Source organism: Rhinopithecus bieti, unplaced genomic scaffold, assembly GCF_001698545.2.
Source record: "Rhinopithecus bieti isolate Rb0 unplaced genomic scaffold, ASM169854v2 scaffold_19, whole genome shotgun sequence".
Taxonomy (NCBI): domain Eukaryota; kingdom Metazoa; phylum Chordata; class Mammalia; order Primates; family Cercopithecidae; genus Rhinopithecus; species Rhinopithecus bieti.
This window is the reverse complement of record NW_016803360.1, coordinates 4653961-4673139: the sequence shown is the minus strand read 5'-3', so window position 1 is coordinate 4673139 and position 19179 is coordinate 4653961. Positions and strand designations below refer to the sequence as shown.

General features: G+C 35.5%; 1 long non-coding RNA gene across 1 annotated transcript in view; it reads right to left on the bottom strand.

Annotated features, from left to right (window-relative positions):
- Window positions 1-4778: 4778 nt before the first annotated feature.
- Window positions 4779-19179, bottom strand: part of LOC108534207 (uncharacterized) — a 17874-nt gene continuing 3473 nt past the window's right edge. Inside the window, exon 3 of the long non-coding RNA XR_001886917.1 lies at window positions 4779-4970. This is a non-coding gene — a long non-coding RNA (uncharacterized LOC108534207). The remainder of the gene's footprint in view (window positions 4971-19179) is intronic.

Here is a 19179-nt window from a genome sequence, read left to right as displayed (position 1 = left end):
TAAATCACAGTAGAATGATTATCCAAAACCAAATGAAGTGCACATGCTTATAAACCCTTCTTCACAGGGGAAGGGAGATGAGGAAATGTAGAGTAAATAATGTTAGGGGAAATGAATAGGCCCAATGCTCAGACAATGATTAGTAACTTTGGCTACTAACCAATGGTTTGGAAACTGAATGGGTCTAGGGGAATAGACAGTGGCTTCTGATGAAATAAACTTGTCCATGTGTAGTTGCATTCCCCACTCCCTACAATATGAGTTTACTTAATGAAAACTCAGGGAAGGGACAGAAGGTAATTATTTTCTTTGTGGGTGTGCCCAGTCCCTCTGCAGATAGGGGAAAAGCCTCTCCTAGCACCTGCTGATCTCCAAGGGCCTTCATTTCAAAATAGTTAAGCATGCTAGGGTGCCATATTTTGGGGTGATATTCTGCAGTCTCCTTCAGAAAGAAAAGAGGGAAGAAGCTGACATATTGCCCAGAACCAGAGCAGTAGAGGGTAGCCCTTGAGCACAGCCAAGGGAATGAGCTAATGCAAATTCAATTCCAGATTCAGATTGTAATAACTATGAATATTGCTAAAGTGACTTATCCTTGTGCAAGTTACTTAGCTTCTCTAAAACTCAGGTTTCTCACTTTTAAAATGGAGAACATTGCTATCTCTCTAGATCCTAGGTCAGCTGAATGAAAAAAGTTATGCAAATCTCTTAGCACAGAGGCTAACATGTTATTCACCAAAAAAGGTAGTTACCATTATTTTATTTGTTGACTTGATAGAAGGGAGCTGCCTACAATATGACTCTGGTAAGACTGATAGTAAAACATGCCAATCCTCTCTATTTCCTTGGGAGCCATCCAGTACATATAGAGGATTTATATCCTTCTTAATAACCTTTGTCATTGAACCGTGGTAATGTTTGGGGTTAAGAGTTGTTATTAACATGCACATAATTAATGAAATGTAAACTAGATTTGTTAGACTGCCCCAGTGAATTAATTTGGATAAAGACAACATAAGGATAAATAAAAAGGGCATAAAAGAAGAAAAGGATATCACAATTAGGTCTACTTCATCTCTGTAACACAATGGTTAGGAAAATAGACTCTTGAATCTCACAGAGACCTGTCATTTCCAGCTATGTCATTAGGGTCAAGTTACTTACCTTTTCTAAGTAAGGATTTCCTCTTCTGTAAAGAAGGTGAGAAAATATAACTACCAAAGGAGTGTTATATTGTTGTTATTTCCAATATGGACTGAGGAAAAAAGAGAGACAGAGTTTCTATATGGGATCCCACAGGTTTTGTGCTACATTGTGACCAAGAAGGCCTTAATGTTCCCCTTAGCTTGACTAAACATTAAATAGGTTTCTTCTTGATATTAGGGCCCTGACATCCCTTTTGTCAGAGAATTAACCTTAGACAATTTTTTTTAAATTTATTTATTTTTGAGATGGAGTCTTGCTCTGGCACCCAGATTGGAGTTCGGTGGCTCGGTCTTGGCTAACTGCGACCTACACCTCCAGAGTAGTTGGGATTACAGGCTCCTGCCACCATGCCCAACTAATTTTATATTTTTAGTAGAAATGAGGTTTCATCATGTTGGCCAGGCTGGACTAGAACTCCTGACCTCAAGTGATCTATCTGCCACAGCCTCCCAAAGTGCAAGGGTTACAGGAGTGAGCCACTGCTCCCAGCCTACCTCAGACAATTTTTTATTATAAATCAGTTCCTGACTTTTTGAGATGTAAATCTGCCAACCTCTTTCCAGTTTTACAATCCAGGCATTTCTTTTTCAAGGACCTGGCAACTATTCCTTTGAAATGTGATCATCAAAGAAGATAGAGCTCCTATCTCCCAGTCTAGGTGGGAGGCTAGGAACTTAACTTCCATAAGCACCAATTAGCAAACACAGTGGACCACATCAGCCTATAGTCCTCTGGTTCTTTTTCATTAGTTCATCCCAGTGCTTAAAAACTCTCCTGCCTTTTGTTTCATTGGGATTAAGTTCAATCTCTCTTCCCTGCTGCAGTTGTCTTGAATAAAGTCTTCTTGTGTAACTCTATCCAGTGCAATTTTTCTTTTACACTTATAGCCTCTTCAAATCAAAGATCCTCAGAACTTTTCTATACTTAATCTTGATTCTTTAGGCCCAATTGTAAATTAAAGTGAGAGAGTAGATTTAACATTAAGGTTTAGGCTGGGGGCAGTAGCTTACACCTGTAATACCACCAGTTTGGGAGGCAAAGGCAGGCAGATCATTGAGCTCAAGAGTTTGAGGCTAGCCTGGGCAACATAGCAAGACCCTATCTCTATAAAAAGTTCAAAAATTAGCTGGTTGTGGTGGCATGTGCCTATAGTCCCACCTACTTGAGAGACTGAAGTGGGAGAATCACTTGAGCCTGGAAGGTGGAGGTTGCAGTCAGCTGAGATCATGCCACTGCAATCTGTCCTGGGTGACAGAGCAAGACCCTATCTCAAAAATAAAATAATAATAATAAATAAATAAAAGAAGAAAAAAAAGAAATTAAGGTTTAGACGCTATCCATTTCTCATGCCTTAAATAGGCATCTGAAAATCGTGTTAACTCCACAGTAGCTAGAAGTTACCTGTAGTCCATCATTTATCTATAAATATTAAACTGTGAGATTTGCCAAATTTAAATCGGAGGAAAACTAGAATAGGAGGCATAATCTTCATGTACTGTCTATCTTCTTATTCGTTGTAGGAGAAATGCCAAGTTCTCAACTCATTTTATTAATATGCATTGAAAATATTAGAAATATCAGGCTAAATAATGAAATATGCATGTCAAAACATTAACACTTTTAATTTTCATTGACTAGCATTTAATATGTTAAATAAAGCTAATCAGATGCTCTAAAATTAAAAGAAATCTTATTTATTACAATTAACCCAACATTAAGAAATTTTAACCTAATATACTTCGTGTCCTTTTGCAAAATTGTAGTAACTAGCAGAAAAGTTTAAGCTTCCCTACGTATTCTTACATTAATTTAACTAATATTTCCGGTTCTCAATTATCACATTTGCAGAAGAAGAAAATGTGAAATATTCTTACATATTCTGTCCCCAGAATTTGTTTCTGCTATAACCTCTGTAACATTACACCCATGCCCCCTCAAAAAAAAAAAAAAAATACAACAGTTGATAGGATAGTTTGAACATTGTTATAATTTCCAAGAATATTTAATACTAGATTCAGCACTTTGATCAAGGTCTCTTTACTAAATAAAAAGGTATTTTTAAAATTTGTTTATTCTTGTTTTCAGTCACTAAATATTTAGATTTAGCTAACATTTATTATATATTAGGTACTAAGTGACATGTCAAAGAGTCATATCTTCACTTCTGGCTCTGATGCAGCAGCTTGTGGCAGACCAATAGACCAATACTTCAGTCAATACATTTAGAAAAGCTGGATAAAATGTTTAAAAATCAAATTGAAAAGACCATATTGCTGCTAAGGCGAATGAGGAAGCAGAAAATCAAAAACAAGGGATAAGAAGACGTTTTCCCCTCAGGGAATCTGCCAGGTTATGGTCTTGGGAAAGTGGGAATCTGAAAAACAGGACAAAGGACCATAACCAAAACAGGTAAGCTGAGCAGGTTTTGGTAATTACATGAGGCTGGCGAATAATTTTTGTTTAGGACGCAACAAGTAAGACTTGGGGACAGTGGTCTCAGAGTTTTCAGAGATGGGGAAAAGGGAACACTCTGGATATTTTCTTTTGAGAAATATCCTAATTCCTTAAGGTGAACATGGAAAGAGGCTAAGAAGCAAAACAGAAAGCTGCTGCCAGGGAGAGAAGAGTTTTCAGCATACACAAGTATCTGATCAAACAATAACTGGAGTTAGGTCTCCAGCTAGAGACTCTGCAGAGCTATGTCTTAGGAGTGAAGGTAAATTAAAGAGCATCTGAGTCTTATGACCACAATAAACCAACCGTAATCTGATTGGTCTTGATTGCATTAAGGTAATCTGTTTCATACTCCAGCTGCCTCCTACAGGAAGATGAATCATTGGTGGTAGAAGAGAATATGGCCCTGAGATAACAATTATATATGCATAATTTCTGACATTCAGGCAAAATTTATCAGGTACAGTAAGATACATGAAAGGGGAGGGAAACAGACAACAGAAACTCCTGTGGACAAAATTGGGACCTCCTGCCAATCCCCCTCCCCGGATTTATATGTTGACACTCTAACCCCTAATATGACTATTTTTTGGAGACAGGGCCTATAAGTCATAAAGGTGAAGTATTGATCCTATTAGATTAAGTGCCCTTATAAGAAGAGACATCAGAGAACTTTTTTCTTTCTCCTCCACTCGCACACAAAGTTGAGGTCATATGAATATACGGTAAAAATATGGCCATCTACAAACCAGGAAGAGAGCCCTTACCAGGAACCAAATCAGTAGGTACCTTGATCTTGGACTTCCCAGTTTCCAAATCTGTGAGTAACCAATTTCTGTTGTTTAAGGCAACAGTCCCCAACTTTTTTGGCTCCAGGGACCAGTTTTGTGGAAGACAATTTTTTTCATGAAGGGAACTGTGGAGAATGGTTTTGGGATGAAACTGTTCCACCTCAGATCATCAGGCATTAGATTCTCATAAGGAAAATGCAGCCTAGATCCCTAGCAAGTACAGTTAGCAATAGGGTTTGTGCTCCTATGAGAATCTAATGCCACTGCTGATCTGACAGGAGGCGGAGCTCAGGCTGTAATGCTCACTTGTCCACCACTCACCTCCTGCTGCGTGGCCTGATTCCTAACAGGCCACTGACCCATACTGATCCATGGCTGGGGTTTGAACACTCATGGTTTAGGTGACCCAGCCTGTGACATCTTGTTGTAGAAGCCTGAGCAGACTATTACAGAAACAATCCATGTTGGCCCATGGGAAAACTTTCCCTTTTGCCTTCTGAAGGTTTGCTGAAAATCAAACTGGAAAAAAAAAAAGGAAGATTGATAGGAGAAAAGACATACAAAGTTATTAATGTACCTGGGGGAGAAACACAGAGTGATTACCATGCAATGGGATACAAATGGTTACATTTGTACATCTCCTTCTTAGGGAAAAGTGAAATGGAGAAGTGTGGGTAATTTTAGGGGGGTAGTAAATGATTGTTAGGGAAATTCAGTGAGCTTAAAGAAAATACAGTGGCCCAGAATGAAGTCTTTGGGGCTCACAGAAGAGGCAGTGGTTAGTGACAAAAGTGTACCCAGATATGTTGCCAGACTTCAGTCTTTCGTCCTGTGATAAGAGTTCAGTTAATGAAAATTTAGGGAAGTGACCAGAGGTCATTATTTTCTTCTTTGACAGGCCTAGACTTTAGGTAGATAAGGAGATTTCAGAGAACAACTTCATTCTATGCTTTGGGAGAGACAGAAGCACCATATTTTGGGGTGTTGGCCACATCTACATATAATGCAGCAACATTGTTAAATGCACAGCTTAGTATTTGATAGCAGAGTACAGGAGATCATTGCTCACATTTTTGGAGTTCTTTGTGTGGCAGTCTCCTCTCTGATATTACATTCCACAATTTTCAGCTGCTTTAGTCTAACCAAACTCTGCTATCAGGCTCTCACTGAATGTAACCACCTTATTCTCCTTCAGTTCCCCCCCTTGCACTGGAGTCTGGAAATTGCCACCGACACTACTTGTCTCAATAGCTAAAAACAGTCATTTCATATATTTTGACCAGCTTTTAATTTGTTTACTGTGGATATACAACTTCTGTATCAGATACTTAGGATTAGAAGGTTAATCCTTCCTATTCATGTTAAAAACTGTTATTAAACCAGAAATCGTAGTCTAAAAAAATCTGATAAAGCATATCTGCAAAAATGCTCCAGCAAAAGTCACATTAGCAATAAAATAATGAATGACAGAGATTGAGAAAGAGAGCAGGACAAGGAATCCAGCTATAATTGCTTCAATTTATTATCATTTGGAGTTTTCTGCAAGCTCAATAAGGCAAGTAAAATAAATAAAATAAAAACAATTCTAAGGAAAGAGGTGCAAAACATCAACATAGAAAACTACAAGATAATTATGACAAAAATGTAAGAAGACCTAAATAAATGAAGGGATATACTATTTCCATAAATTAGAAAACTCAGAATTTTAACAATGCCAAATGTTCCTAAGTTAATCTGTAATAAATAGTTCCATGTACTTGTAACAGTTATATTCTTTTCAATATATTGACAAGAATGGTAGAGAAAATTAAGAGATAAAAAATGGAAGATTTATCCTATCAGACATTCAGATTTATTATAAAGCTATAGCTACTGAAACAGTGTGATGTTTGGCATAAAAACAGGCAAAGAAAATAATTAAACAGAATGGAGAGTTCCAAAATAGATCCACATATATACAGTCATCTGTGATGCAAGTGGAGAATTTTTTTCTTTTTACTTTGCAAAGCAGAGTATCTGGACTTACATGCACACTATTACCACAAATTCTACACTCAGATATATACTCAGTGGAAATGTATCTAATGTGCTCCCAAAACACTTGTATAAAAATGATTATAGCAACATTATTCATAATAGTGCAAAACTGGAAGCATACCAAATGTTTATCAATAAACATAAAAGTTACATTTGAATAAAATAAATATATGGATAAAAATTATGGTACATTCACACAAAATACTATATTCATGAAAGGGAACAAACTAAATTCATATGAACAACATGAATATAGCTCATAAACACAAGAAATCAAAGACAAAAGAATTCATAACAAATGCTAACACATTCAGCTCAAGAACAGGCAATACTAATATATGATGATGGAAATCAAAGGAGTGGTTACCTTTCACAGGGGATGGTCACTGGGAAGAAACATTAGAAAGGATTCTGGATATACTGGTTTTGTTCTATATCTTCATTTAAGTGGGAGTTATGCAACAGTATTCATGTGCCTAAATATTCATCAAATTCTATATTTGTGATTTTTATAGTGTCTGTATATATATTACAATACATATATTACCTCTGTGTGTTTTACACTGCAACAAAATTCATAAAAGCACAGACAGTATCCCAAATATAGTAAAGACTTATACTTAGAAACCTATAATATTCAGCAGCATTCATAAGTTATTAGGAAATCACAAGTTACTGTTTCATAGTTCAGAGTGGGAGAATATTGTTTCCACTTTGGTGGAGGTAGATTAAATTGAGGAGTGAAGAAAGGTTTTCTAGAAGAGATAAAATTTGAAAAGAGAAACAAGTGATTGCTAGGCAGAAATGAGGAGTGGTCAGTCATTTCAGCAAAATAATTAGTATCCCCTCCCCAAAGTGGGTTAGCTATGTAAGAAAAAGTGACAGCCATTTGTCTGGATTATCATCAATAATGTGAAATTAGATTGAAAAGAAATATTAAGGGTAGATTTTGAATGATTTCAAATAATGGAGTAACAAATTTGGATTTCTGTAGACTCTAGGGAGCAGCCTTTAACATACATAAACAAGAAACAAAGGCATGATCAGAATTATGATCTGGAAAAACAAATTGACCTCAAGATTACAGGAAAGAGAAGGAAATTTATGTAGCAAGAAAACATAAATGAGTATTATGAAAATTTTATTCATTTTCATTTGGCAAATAGTTATAAAAGGTCTACTGACTAGCTGTGGTAAAAATCAGTGAGCAACTAATTTAGATCACTTGAGTGAGAGGGTGAGAAGTAACATACATGACCTCTTGATTAAAGAACAATTTGAAAAGTTATTTATTGAGTACTACTAATGAAAAGGTATGAAAGTGCATAAGTTAAGAACACGTTCAGCTGCCATAAACCAAAACCCCAACTAATACTTTTCGAAATATATGGCGGTTTATCTTTTTCACATAGTAAGAAGACCATAGCAGATATTGCTAGTGCTGGTTCACCTTCTTAAAAATGACATAACATCAGAATTCTGTGTTCAGCTTTATTGAGGTATAATTGACAAATAAAAATTGCATGTATTCAAGGTGTACAACATGATTTTTTCATATACATATTCATTGTGAAATGTTATCCATAATCAAGCTAATTAACATGTCTGTCACATCACATAATTTTCTTTTATACATATGTGATAAGAATGCTTAAAATCTACTCTCTTGACAAATTTCAAGTATACAGTATATTATTATTAACTATCGTCACCTTACTGTACATTAGATCCCCAGAACTTAACTCCTCTTATAACTGGAAGTTTATAATGTTTGACATCTCCCCATTTCCTCCACCCACTGACATCTGGGATCTTGAACTTTTCTCCAACATTCTGAAGTTGTTGGCTTCCGTCTTCTTGGGTAACATCTTGCAATAATAAAATATATGTCATATCTTTGACATGGCCTCTTAATCAATGAAGGTAGGGGGAAAGGCAGTGCCTGAAAATTCCATGAACTTTTATAAGAAGGAAAAGGTTTTTTTCGGAAATCCTCTCATCAGATTTTCTCTGTCATCATTGGCAAAAACTGGAGCACATGTCCAGCCCCAGCTGAAATGAAGGCTATGAATATAGAGAATGAGAACACGATATACGTGATACACTTCCCTGGCCTCTGTGCACTGCCAGTCACAAAACCTGTATCACCAAATCATGATCAAGTCCCTTCGTTAACAAAGAGAAAGTGGAAAACTGATGTTGGTCCTCATAGAGTTATTCACCAGTCACACAAAAATATACATACCTATATAATGGGTGGTGCTTGCTCTTAAAGGACATAAGTAATACGTTCGCTCTGTGAATGTCGTAGGTGGCCACTACACTTAATATGGAAATAACTGCACTTCATATGGAATTAAGAAAATAACTACACTTAATATGGAATGGAGAATTTCTATCTAATACGCGGAATGTATTTTCAACATGTTTGCACATCTTTAATAAAGTTTGCTATGCTTTGCTTCTTCCAAAAACTGTCTTTACAAGTTTGAAAACACGTACAGTAAAGAAGGTAACCTAAAATGAACAATATAAAATCACAATAAAACTAGGATTAGAGAAATAGAGGTGATCTGATGAGATAATTATGTACAGAGAGTTCTACATTTTATGTGACTTAACAAGAAATAGGGTTAGTAAAAGATTTCTTATCATTTGACTTTAAAAGTAAACCGTTGTATTTTGAGAAATAAAATCATCATTGCCAATAAGAAGGAATTATATGAACTGTTCAGTCTTTTGGAATAAATATTAGTATCAGGAAGATAAAAGATAAATTATGTCCTTAAAAGAATAGCTTCCGATAGGCTAAGTTTTAGGTGTAATGAATTTCCCATTATTTTCTTCAGGCTTCATTACCTATAATTGATTATTTTACAATTTTTCAAATGCTTTTAAGGCTTTAATATGGCTATGTCTTTAATTGTAATTTTCTCAAGATTTCTTTAGTATATTTTTACTCGAGATAGGGACTATGTCTGCCTGGTTTCCCATCATGTTTCTATTATACATGGAAGTCAATCAATAAATATTTATTAAATTAGTCTGTGGGATAAAAATAAGAATAAGAACTATTGTGCTTTTTTCTCAACATCAATTATAAAATACATGTTAAGTAATATTAATACTGATTTTTAAAAATACACAAATATTCTACGTATGAAAATTTTTGCTATTAACCCTCTCTAAAAGTTGCGCTCAGAACATGCTATCTTAAATGGTTTGTGTTTCCTTTTCCTCTGATATTGCAAAGTACCCAGAATGGTATCTCCCACATCCTGCATCATTCAGTGCATAATTGGTGTTCTCATGAACAAAGAGATTCCTAAGGACAGTTGAAGCAATATTACTTTGGTACCTTATTTCTGGTTATCTAAATGTTGGGATAGAATTTATTGAACCTGGATAAATAAAAGATTTACATGCCTATTAAGCTATCTTTCTTAAGTATTAGATGTTCCGAGCAGTCTTTGAGAAATGCTGCGTCACGGCTTATTCATAGTTCTATTCTGAAATTAGTGACTGAGTGCTGTATTATTGATTAACAAGGGATTTATATGTTTTAGAAACAAACTGAACAAGAAGTTGCATTGGACGTTTTACTGTCAAAGTTGAAAGGCTGACTTTTTTTCTTGCCCAGACAGAGGGCAGTCACCCTTTTTCACAGAGGTAGCCTCCAAGGATATTTGCAACCAGTCCACAGGTTTCTCCACAGCAGAGTTTTGAATCTGTTAAAGTTTTTGAAGAGTAAACAAATTGAAACCCCAGATTTCTGTATAGCACTTTATGACAAATATCATTTTGGCATGAAAAACTTTAGTGGTAGGTGGTTACCACTCAACTTCCTAGACCATGGATGGGTCCCAGCCTGGTGCCTGAGTAATATAACTGCATCATAAGTTTTCCACACTTTTTAGTGTCTTATATTATACTCAAAAATGTAATGTATTCCACCACATTAAAAACAAAATGGAGGCCAGTCATGGTGGCTCATGCCTGTAATCCCAGCACTTTGGGAGATCGAGGCGGGCAGATCAGCTGAGGTCAAGAGTTTGAGACCACCCTGGCCAACGTGGTGAAACCCTGTCTCTACTCTGGAGGCTGAGGCAGGAGAATTGCTTGAACCCAGGAGGCAGAGGTTGCAGTGAGCCGAGATCACACCACTGCACTCCAGCCTGGGCAACAGAGCAAGACTCCGTCTCAAAAAATAAATAAATAAATAAATAAATAAATAAATAAATAAATAAATAAATAAAAATTAGGGAAAAAGGAGATGTGGCTAATGAAATAGAATTAATAGTATAATTGTAATATCTTGAGCCCAGGCACAATTAGAATGCTTTTGACAGAAATAGGAAACTTCAATCCATTTCAGGATTACCTACCTGCTTGGTTCTACTTAACTCTTCGTCTCCCCTCATTTCCTATCTTTATTTGCCTTCATATTTTATTTCTAATCTTGAACTTATATCCCTGTACCTGACAGCCAATTTAACATTTCTGGCCTTGTAGACCTTGTCTCAGCACTATGCTCCCCTTATAAGTGTCTGATCCAGCCCATCTAGGGGGAAGTTAGACAGGTAATATCTATCTTTTACTTTTGAGAAAGAAGAAAGTGTGGTATTTAATAATACCTTTACAGGCAGGCCATATTTATTCCAAAATAGCACTTTATTAGGGCTATAAATATGCAATTAATCATGCTCTACTTTTATGGTATGCAAATGCATACTACCTAAATGGAAGAGATTACTTAGAACACTAGCTATGAATCACAGAGCCCCTGTGACACTCTTCAAAATGCACCAAGGGAACGGCCAGTGCTTTTGAAATAATACAAATTATATTTGCTAGTATCTGTTAAATACTTATCATGTATTAGGCATGTGTTAAGCTCTTGTAGGAAATGTTACAATAGTAAAAGTATCTAGAAAATTGAATTTCTGATTTGTCCGTAGTCTCAAAGTAAATATAGGATTAGAAATTGAATAATTATTACTTCAGTTTACACATTTCAACAGTACAAACATTTATAAAATTGGGATTTTTGAAACATTGTATTTTGACATTGTATTTTCTAGCAAGCTCAGATAAAATTTTTAGAAGGAAAAGGATTTTCACTGAAATCCCTGATTAGAAACTGACACTTAGGGGTGCTCAGAGTGCCCCTTTCAAGTAATAAAGATTATATATATTACTCTAAATAGTGAGGGACTGATTTGAATGCCATTTAGACCCAATGCCTTTTCACAGGTTGCTCCTCTCACATGGAATGTCCTTTCTCTATTCCTCATCTAGAGATGTCTGCTTTCTTTGAGACCTGGCAGCTAAGATGACAGTACAGTAATCCACAAAGTACTCTAGCATTTATTGGCAAGATGGGTGGCTCTCAAACTTGAGTTTATCAGATTTATCCAGAGGGTTTATTTAAAAAGATGGCTGGCCCCACTCCTGAAACTTCTGATTCAGTAGGCCTGAGGTGGAGTCACAAATTTGCATTATTAACAAATTTCCAGGTGACAATGCTACAATGCTGCTGATCCAGAGGCCACACTTGGAAAAAAATATTGAACCATGGTACAACAATGACATAAAAAGTCAGAGTGTCCTTTTTCTGCCAGGCCTATTGCTTAGGCCTTCAGTTAAATAATACACAGTTATGTGTGTGTTAAATTGCTTGGTTGCATTATTAAGATAATTTATATTCCCATCACTAATCTATTCTCTGAAACCAGATGCATATATTCAACTACCTACTCTGTAGCTTCATTCATATGTCTAATAAGCACCTAAAGCTTAACACACTGGAGAATGAACTCTTAATTTCTGTCACCTCTCTGTTTCTACACTGTATACTGCTCTAGTCCTGTATAGCAAATCTTAAAAGCAAGGTACAAAAGGATGAGGTATTTTACAGGTAACTTAACTGTGTCCCAGAGAATACAAAAACCAAAACAAAAAAATCAATGATATTATAAAACACAAAATATCTAGGCACAAAACGTAAAATGTATAATGCTTAATATCCAAGCAAAATTACCAAGCTTACAAATAAGCAGGACAATACAGAATATAATTATGAAAATAATCAATTGAAACCATCTCAGAAAGGACACATGCATTAGAATTAATAGTCAAGACTTAAAAATGGTAATTATAATTGTATTACATACATTCAAAAAGTTAGAGACATGGAAGATATTTAAAACCCCATTCAAACTTCTAGAAATGAAACTATGACATGTGAAACAAATATTGGTTGTAATTAACAGATTACACACGGTAGAAGAAAAGAGTAGTTAACTTGAAGATATAGCAGCAGCAATAGTTGGAAATGAAATTCAGAGAGTAAATAGACTAAAAAAAATTAACAGAGCATCAGTGAGCTGCAGGAGCATGTCGCAGTCTGAATATACATGTAATGAGAATCCCTCAATGAGAGAGAGGTTGGGCACAAAATAATAGCTAATGGGTAGATAGAATTCTAATATGGCCCCAACATTTTTCAGCCCCTGGTGTATTCACCCTATATAATCCCCAGGACAGTGAATATGGTAGATTTTACTCTCTTGATTTGGTTATAAGGCACAAGTATCCTTTAAATGGGGAGATTATTTGTGTGGGCCTCACCTAATCACATAAAGTACATACAATAGAAAACAAGCAAAGAAATAATGTCCAACATATTTTCAAATTTCAGAAAAAAACTATAAACTCAAAGAACCAAGAGACTAAGCAAAACCCAAGTATTAGAAACGTGAAGAAAACTATACTAGTGCATATTTTAAGTTGCTCAAAACTTGTGCTAATGCAAAAAAAAAAAAAAATCTTAAATGCAGTCACAGAAGACCCACTCACCTACATTAGGGAGTCAAATACAAAATCTTCATGACTCTTTCAAATAAAATATGGGGTTGCAAATAAATACCAGGATTGGTTTAGACTATTTTCTTTACCCATCAGACTGCACCAATTCTATCTTTAGGGTGTACTATAAAAGAAGACTTTAGTAATTACCTCATTTGAATATCTTATAGATCTATTGAAGGGAAATATAATTACCATTTTGTAAAAAATTTAGAAACTGAGGTCTATTTGAACATATTTACTCAGTTTAAAAAAAATAGTACCAAGAAGGGCAATTATACAATATTCCATGTGAAAGAATATGCTTCCTTTTTTTCTTTCTCTTGCCTTTTCTAAATGTGGAATCATGTTTCCTCTGAATTCCAACAAAACTAAAAAATAAATAAAAATTGGTTTTGGATAAAGAAACAAAAGGATAGAATTGATTATATACTATATATATATAATATATAATTCATATTTAATGAAATATGTATTTCAAATTACTGATATACTAAGCTGACTTGGAAACTGCTGGGACTTAACTGGCATAGATAAGTGGATAAAGAGAGAATATTAACATTAGGCAAAGCCAGAGAGATAAGAGGTTGGCTACCAAGGTGAGGTTATCAGTGATATCATGTCTTCCTGAGGAACATCATAAGCACAAGTTTGAATTGTACTGATTTTCTGTTATATTGACTTCAAGTATTGGTTGAAAATAAGAAATAGTTTCCAGCCTTTTGGGGGTAAGACATTACTAAGAGCATCAGATAATCACATTGGAGTTGAGAGCACAGCTCCAATGGGTGATAAGAAGCTGAAGATGAAACTCACAGTGAAGGCTGGGAATGTACAGGCAAGCACTGTGGCTCCAGCATACTCTGAGTTCTCGTCATCTCACCTATGCTCTAGGTATATTGCAACAAAACAAGTTGTCAGCTCCATTATTGTGGGGTTAAAACTTTCTACTTTGATCTGCATTCACTGAACAACTTAGGCTGAGCCTGGCTCTGTGAATAAAGTCGTCATTACAAGAAATGTAATGACCACCATCAGCTGGCAATTTGGAGATGAATAATATGGAGAAAAGAAGAGATTCTTGCTTTTACTAATCAATTGTTCTTTAGTTCCCAAATATTCCTTTCTTAGAGAAAAAGGGGAAAGTTTAGACATGGGAAACACTGAGAAAAGTCAGACTAAATATTATCCATTTATTTCTTATTATCACAAAATTTTTAGAATATCCATTTATTTCTTATTATCACAATTCAAGGAAATGATGTACCACTTTTTCACTTTTGAGAGAGAAACCGTCAATAAAATTGATAGTTAATGCTGAAGACTGTCATGAATTAGTCACTAGATAGAGGCATGTTTAAATTGCAAATTACTTTGAAAGTCATTAACCACCCCAAACTTAATAAAGTGAAATCTTCACACTATTAAAGAGAGTAACAGATGTTGTTTTTAATGTTTAATGAAAAATATTTATCTGCTGCTATAATCCAGTCTCGTCTCCCTGACCCCCCTCTTTTTTTTTTCCTGCTCTACAGTTAGGTTTGTTATGTTTCATTTGAAAGCTCTTTTGCAAGATGATGAGTGCATTATTTTTTTACAATTGTGAAGGCTCAATCTTAGATAGATGTTATTTATAAAGGAGTTCTGCATACTGCATATTTGAGAGCAAGAGTCAGTTTCTAGAAATCTGTGTTAGTAAAATGGAGAGAAGGCATTATTTGTCTCCAGCCAATATGGCGGATGAAGACATGTAACCACAGAAAAGCATTCTAATCGGTGCAGCTTCAAGCCTTGAAAGGTACTGCATGGTAACTGTGCTTTCTCTTAGATGATTTTTTTTCTTCTTGGATTATTTAAGGGGGACTAATTTTTTGAAACCCTAGGCAACAAGATCACAAGCAGTAAACAAAGTTTGTATCAAGAAAATAATGGTATTTCAATGTTAGGGAAAAACAATGTCATAGCCCGGAGGGAAGCAATCAGAACTTACACTGCTGCAATCTGGAAGCTTCTCCTCAGGACTTGTTTACTGCTGGTTCACTGTTCTCCCAAGCAGTATAATGTGCCAAACAAGTGGCAGGTGGGAAGGTTATGTAAAAAACTGTCTCCATGACTTAGTTGACTGCTGACATACAAAAAGAAATTATAGAGACATTGAGCCTTCTGAAATAAAAAATGAAAATTATGGTAATCCCCTCAACCAAGAGAAAGAACTGGTCTCTATCTAAACAGACCTAAAGTGAATAGTATTGTCTAATGTGGATAGAGCTCTTTCTGATTAAAAAATGTGTCACAGCTTCCTTAATTTTGTGTAATAGTATGAAAAATATATCCTTGATTTCACCTTCTAGACTTGCAACTTTCTCCTAATTCTTCGTGTTCCAGGTTCAAGGAAGAAAAACAGCAATCACGAAGAGAGAGAAAGAGCAGCATAACAGATCATTACATTTATAGTAATGATTTGATTGTCAGAGCCAGGCTTAGCCCAAGTTGTTTAATGAATGCAAATCAAGGTAGAAGGTTTCAGCCCCAGCACGAGTGGAGTTGATAATTTGTTTTGTTGCAATATAGTTACAGGATATATGTATTAGTCTCCCTGGAACATTCACTCCCACAAGAAAGGAACCATTTTTTTTCCATCTATTGGGCAGATCTTGCAGATTGAAATATTAAACAATTAAAGTTTGTTGTTATGTTATACTATGATGAAGTACCACAAGTAATCTTATCCTTGACCATATCTTAAAAGATCATAGCCTTCTGAGGAACTGCAAAATGACCTCTAAAATTGTGTGGAATATAAAGGCATTGCAGTCGAAAATGACTGTAAGTATCATTCCATTGTACAAGTATTTACAGACTATGGTACCTAATACAGGCCAGGAGCTATGCCAAGTACTTTAGATGGAAACACAAAGATGGCAAGCATAGCCCTCGACTTAAGGAAACTTCATGTTTAAGAGAAAGAGTAGGACAAGTATACAAACTGTAATAGGCAGCAAAAAAAAAGTTCATTTAGGCCGGGCACGGTGGCTCATGCCTATAATCCCAGCACTTTGGGAGGCTGAGGCGGGCAGATCACGAGGTCAGGAGTTTGAGACCAGCCTGGCCAACATGGTGAAACCCCGTCTATACTAAAAAAATACAAAAATTAGCCAGCCCTGGTGGCGTGTGTCTGTAAGCCCAGCTACTCAGGAGGCTGAGGCAGGAGAATTGCTTGAACCTGGGAGGTGGAGGTTGCAGTGAGCCGAGATCGCACCACTGCACTTCAGCCTGGGTGACAGAGCAAGACTCCGTCTCAAAAAAAAAAGAAAAGTTCATTTAGAGATAATCAAAGATGTAAGAATGTTCAGATCAGGAGCTCTTAAGTTCAGAGAAATATTACGTGGGCTTTGTGGACTGAACTTGGTTTCTCCAGGGAAGAGAAAATGTAGATGATCGAAGCTAGGGGAACAAAATGAACCAAAGCATCAAATGTGAAGTATTAGGATATTTGGAGTTGGCAGATTGTTCATTGACTTGTGGAGTATGCTGGTTGGGATGGCAATATGAGAGCTGTTGACGAGAAAATTGTCCTCGCATGTATTTCTTCTATATATTACATTCATGACCTGTGTGTTTATTTATTTTGAACTCTTTCAAATGAAAGATGACATACGAATAGCCATTCTCTATAACTTGGTAAAATGTCCCCAAAGTGATAAAATCCTAGTGACCAGCATCTAGATCAAAGAATCATAGTGCCATCATCCAGAAGCCCCCCAACCACCATAGCTTTTTTTAGTCACACATCCCCCATAAAAATCATTATCCATTTCTACATGTACCATTGTATCACAGTATAGTAGTTTTTTTGTTTAGAACTTACTATAAATAAAATATTAGATATACTTGTGTTTGACTTCTTTTACTGAAGATCCTTGTTTAGTGTTAACTATAACTTCTTCTTTTTATTGTTTATTAGTATTCAATTGTATAGAATTGTAAGAATGATCTATTGCTTATGAACATTTGGGTTTTAATTTGTTTTAATCTTAACTTTTCAATCAAATAAATGTTTAAAAACAACTCAATTTCAAAATGGTTAAATGAATGCAGTGACTGATTAACTTAAATGTATACGTAATCACCTACATACCATATTCAAGTATGAACAATAATCAGCAATTTTCCTTATTAGTGATGAGTCATAACTCCAATTTGAGGACTGGGAAGTAATTGGGTCACTTCTGTGTCCTGTTTATCTCTTCTGTGGTCACCTGACTAGCTCAGTTGGTAAAGCCTGAGACTTGTAACCCCTTCTAGTTTGCTTCATACTCTAGTCTGTATTGACCTCTTTGAATTCTGTGCTGTCATTCCTGATTGGAAACGTCCTCAGATGCATTATAAACGTTGTATTCTTGTGTTAGAGGATGTTTTGCCTCAACCGCAAAACATCAGGTATTTCTACTATGTTATGTAAACAAACAGCAACAACAAAAAACTCCTTGCACACATTTTGTTTTCCAATTCCAGAATAACTCTGTTGAAAATTTACCTCACTCGCTCTGATGAAAGAGAGTGTTATCTTTCTCTTGAGAAAGCTCTGTGTTTTAAGAAGGAACAACTAACTTTCAGATTGCCATCTGGAAGGTTTCTCACTCAGGAAACGTATCCAAATTCCCCCTCTATTGCCCTCAAAAGGATCGTCCATCCATGGCTCTGTGATTCTCACTGTGTCTTGCACTGTTAATGTTTTTCTGGGGGAAAGTAACGTTTCTTAGGATCATAGGCAGCGCTTCCCATCTCAGTTACCAATCATGATCATTACCTCCTTCAACCCCTGATATCTGCTTTTATAAATTTTGAGGGGAATAGAAAGGAAAGACCAAGAAAATGCAGAAAGTGGAGGGGAGTGCTTTCACCATGCATTGTATGTATCTTCAGAGATTCAGTAAGAGGATGAAAAGCTGCTGGGCAAGCGACTCCATGGGAACTCCAAACCCTACTTGTACTTGACAAAAACGATTATTTATTTTTTTAATTTTCTATTTTACAGATTAAAAAAAGGATGGCAGAGTGAGACACTTCCCTTTTATTCATTCTTGCTATTGTGCAACTATGAGTTTCCGAGAAGTTATAAGGTTGACTTCATATCATCCATCCCAGTTACAATTCCACTGTGCATAAACACACTTAATGGATTATATGACTACTGTATAAAAAGATGTATTAATTCCTTGGGTGGGACTTGTAGTTGTTCTGGGAGTTAAATGCACTAATAATATTTCCAATATAATATATGAATATATGTCCTCTGGGTATAGGACAAATATCTTAAGGAGAAACAGTGTTATCATTCTTAATACATACCAGAATTTTTTAAATGGAATTTTACTGTAATAAACAGCTTATTACAGAAAAGCACTTTCTCTGAATAAAATGTATCTTATTATAATGCTCAGTATAGCATCATGGTTTTTTTTATTATTTCCAAATAACATAGAAGAAGTTGGATTTAATCTAGTAAGAATTACAACACAATTTCTATAGTCAGTAGCTCAGTAATGAATTCACGTGAATTTGAATGCCCATTTCTGAGCTACTTACTTTAATTCTAAAAATGTTTATTGAGTGTTAAGTATATGACATGTGTCAGATCATGAAAATATAAAGCAAATTAAGTCAATTATCCTATATTTCAAGGAATTTATGGTATAACCTAGTAGACAGTGAAAAACATAAAATCATCATGGTGACATACATTTCATGATGGAGATACATAGCTTCCATGGGAAACTAGAGAGGAGGATTTTTGTTTGCTTGTTATATATATATATATATA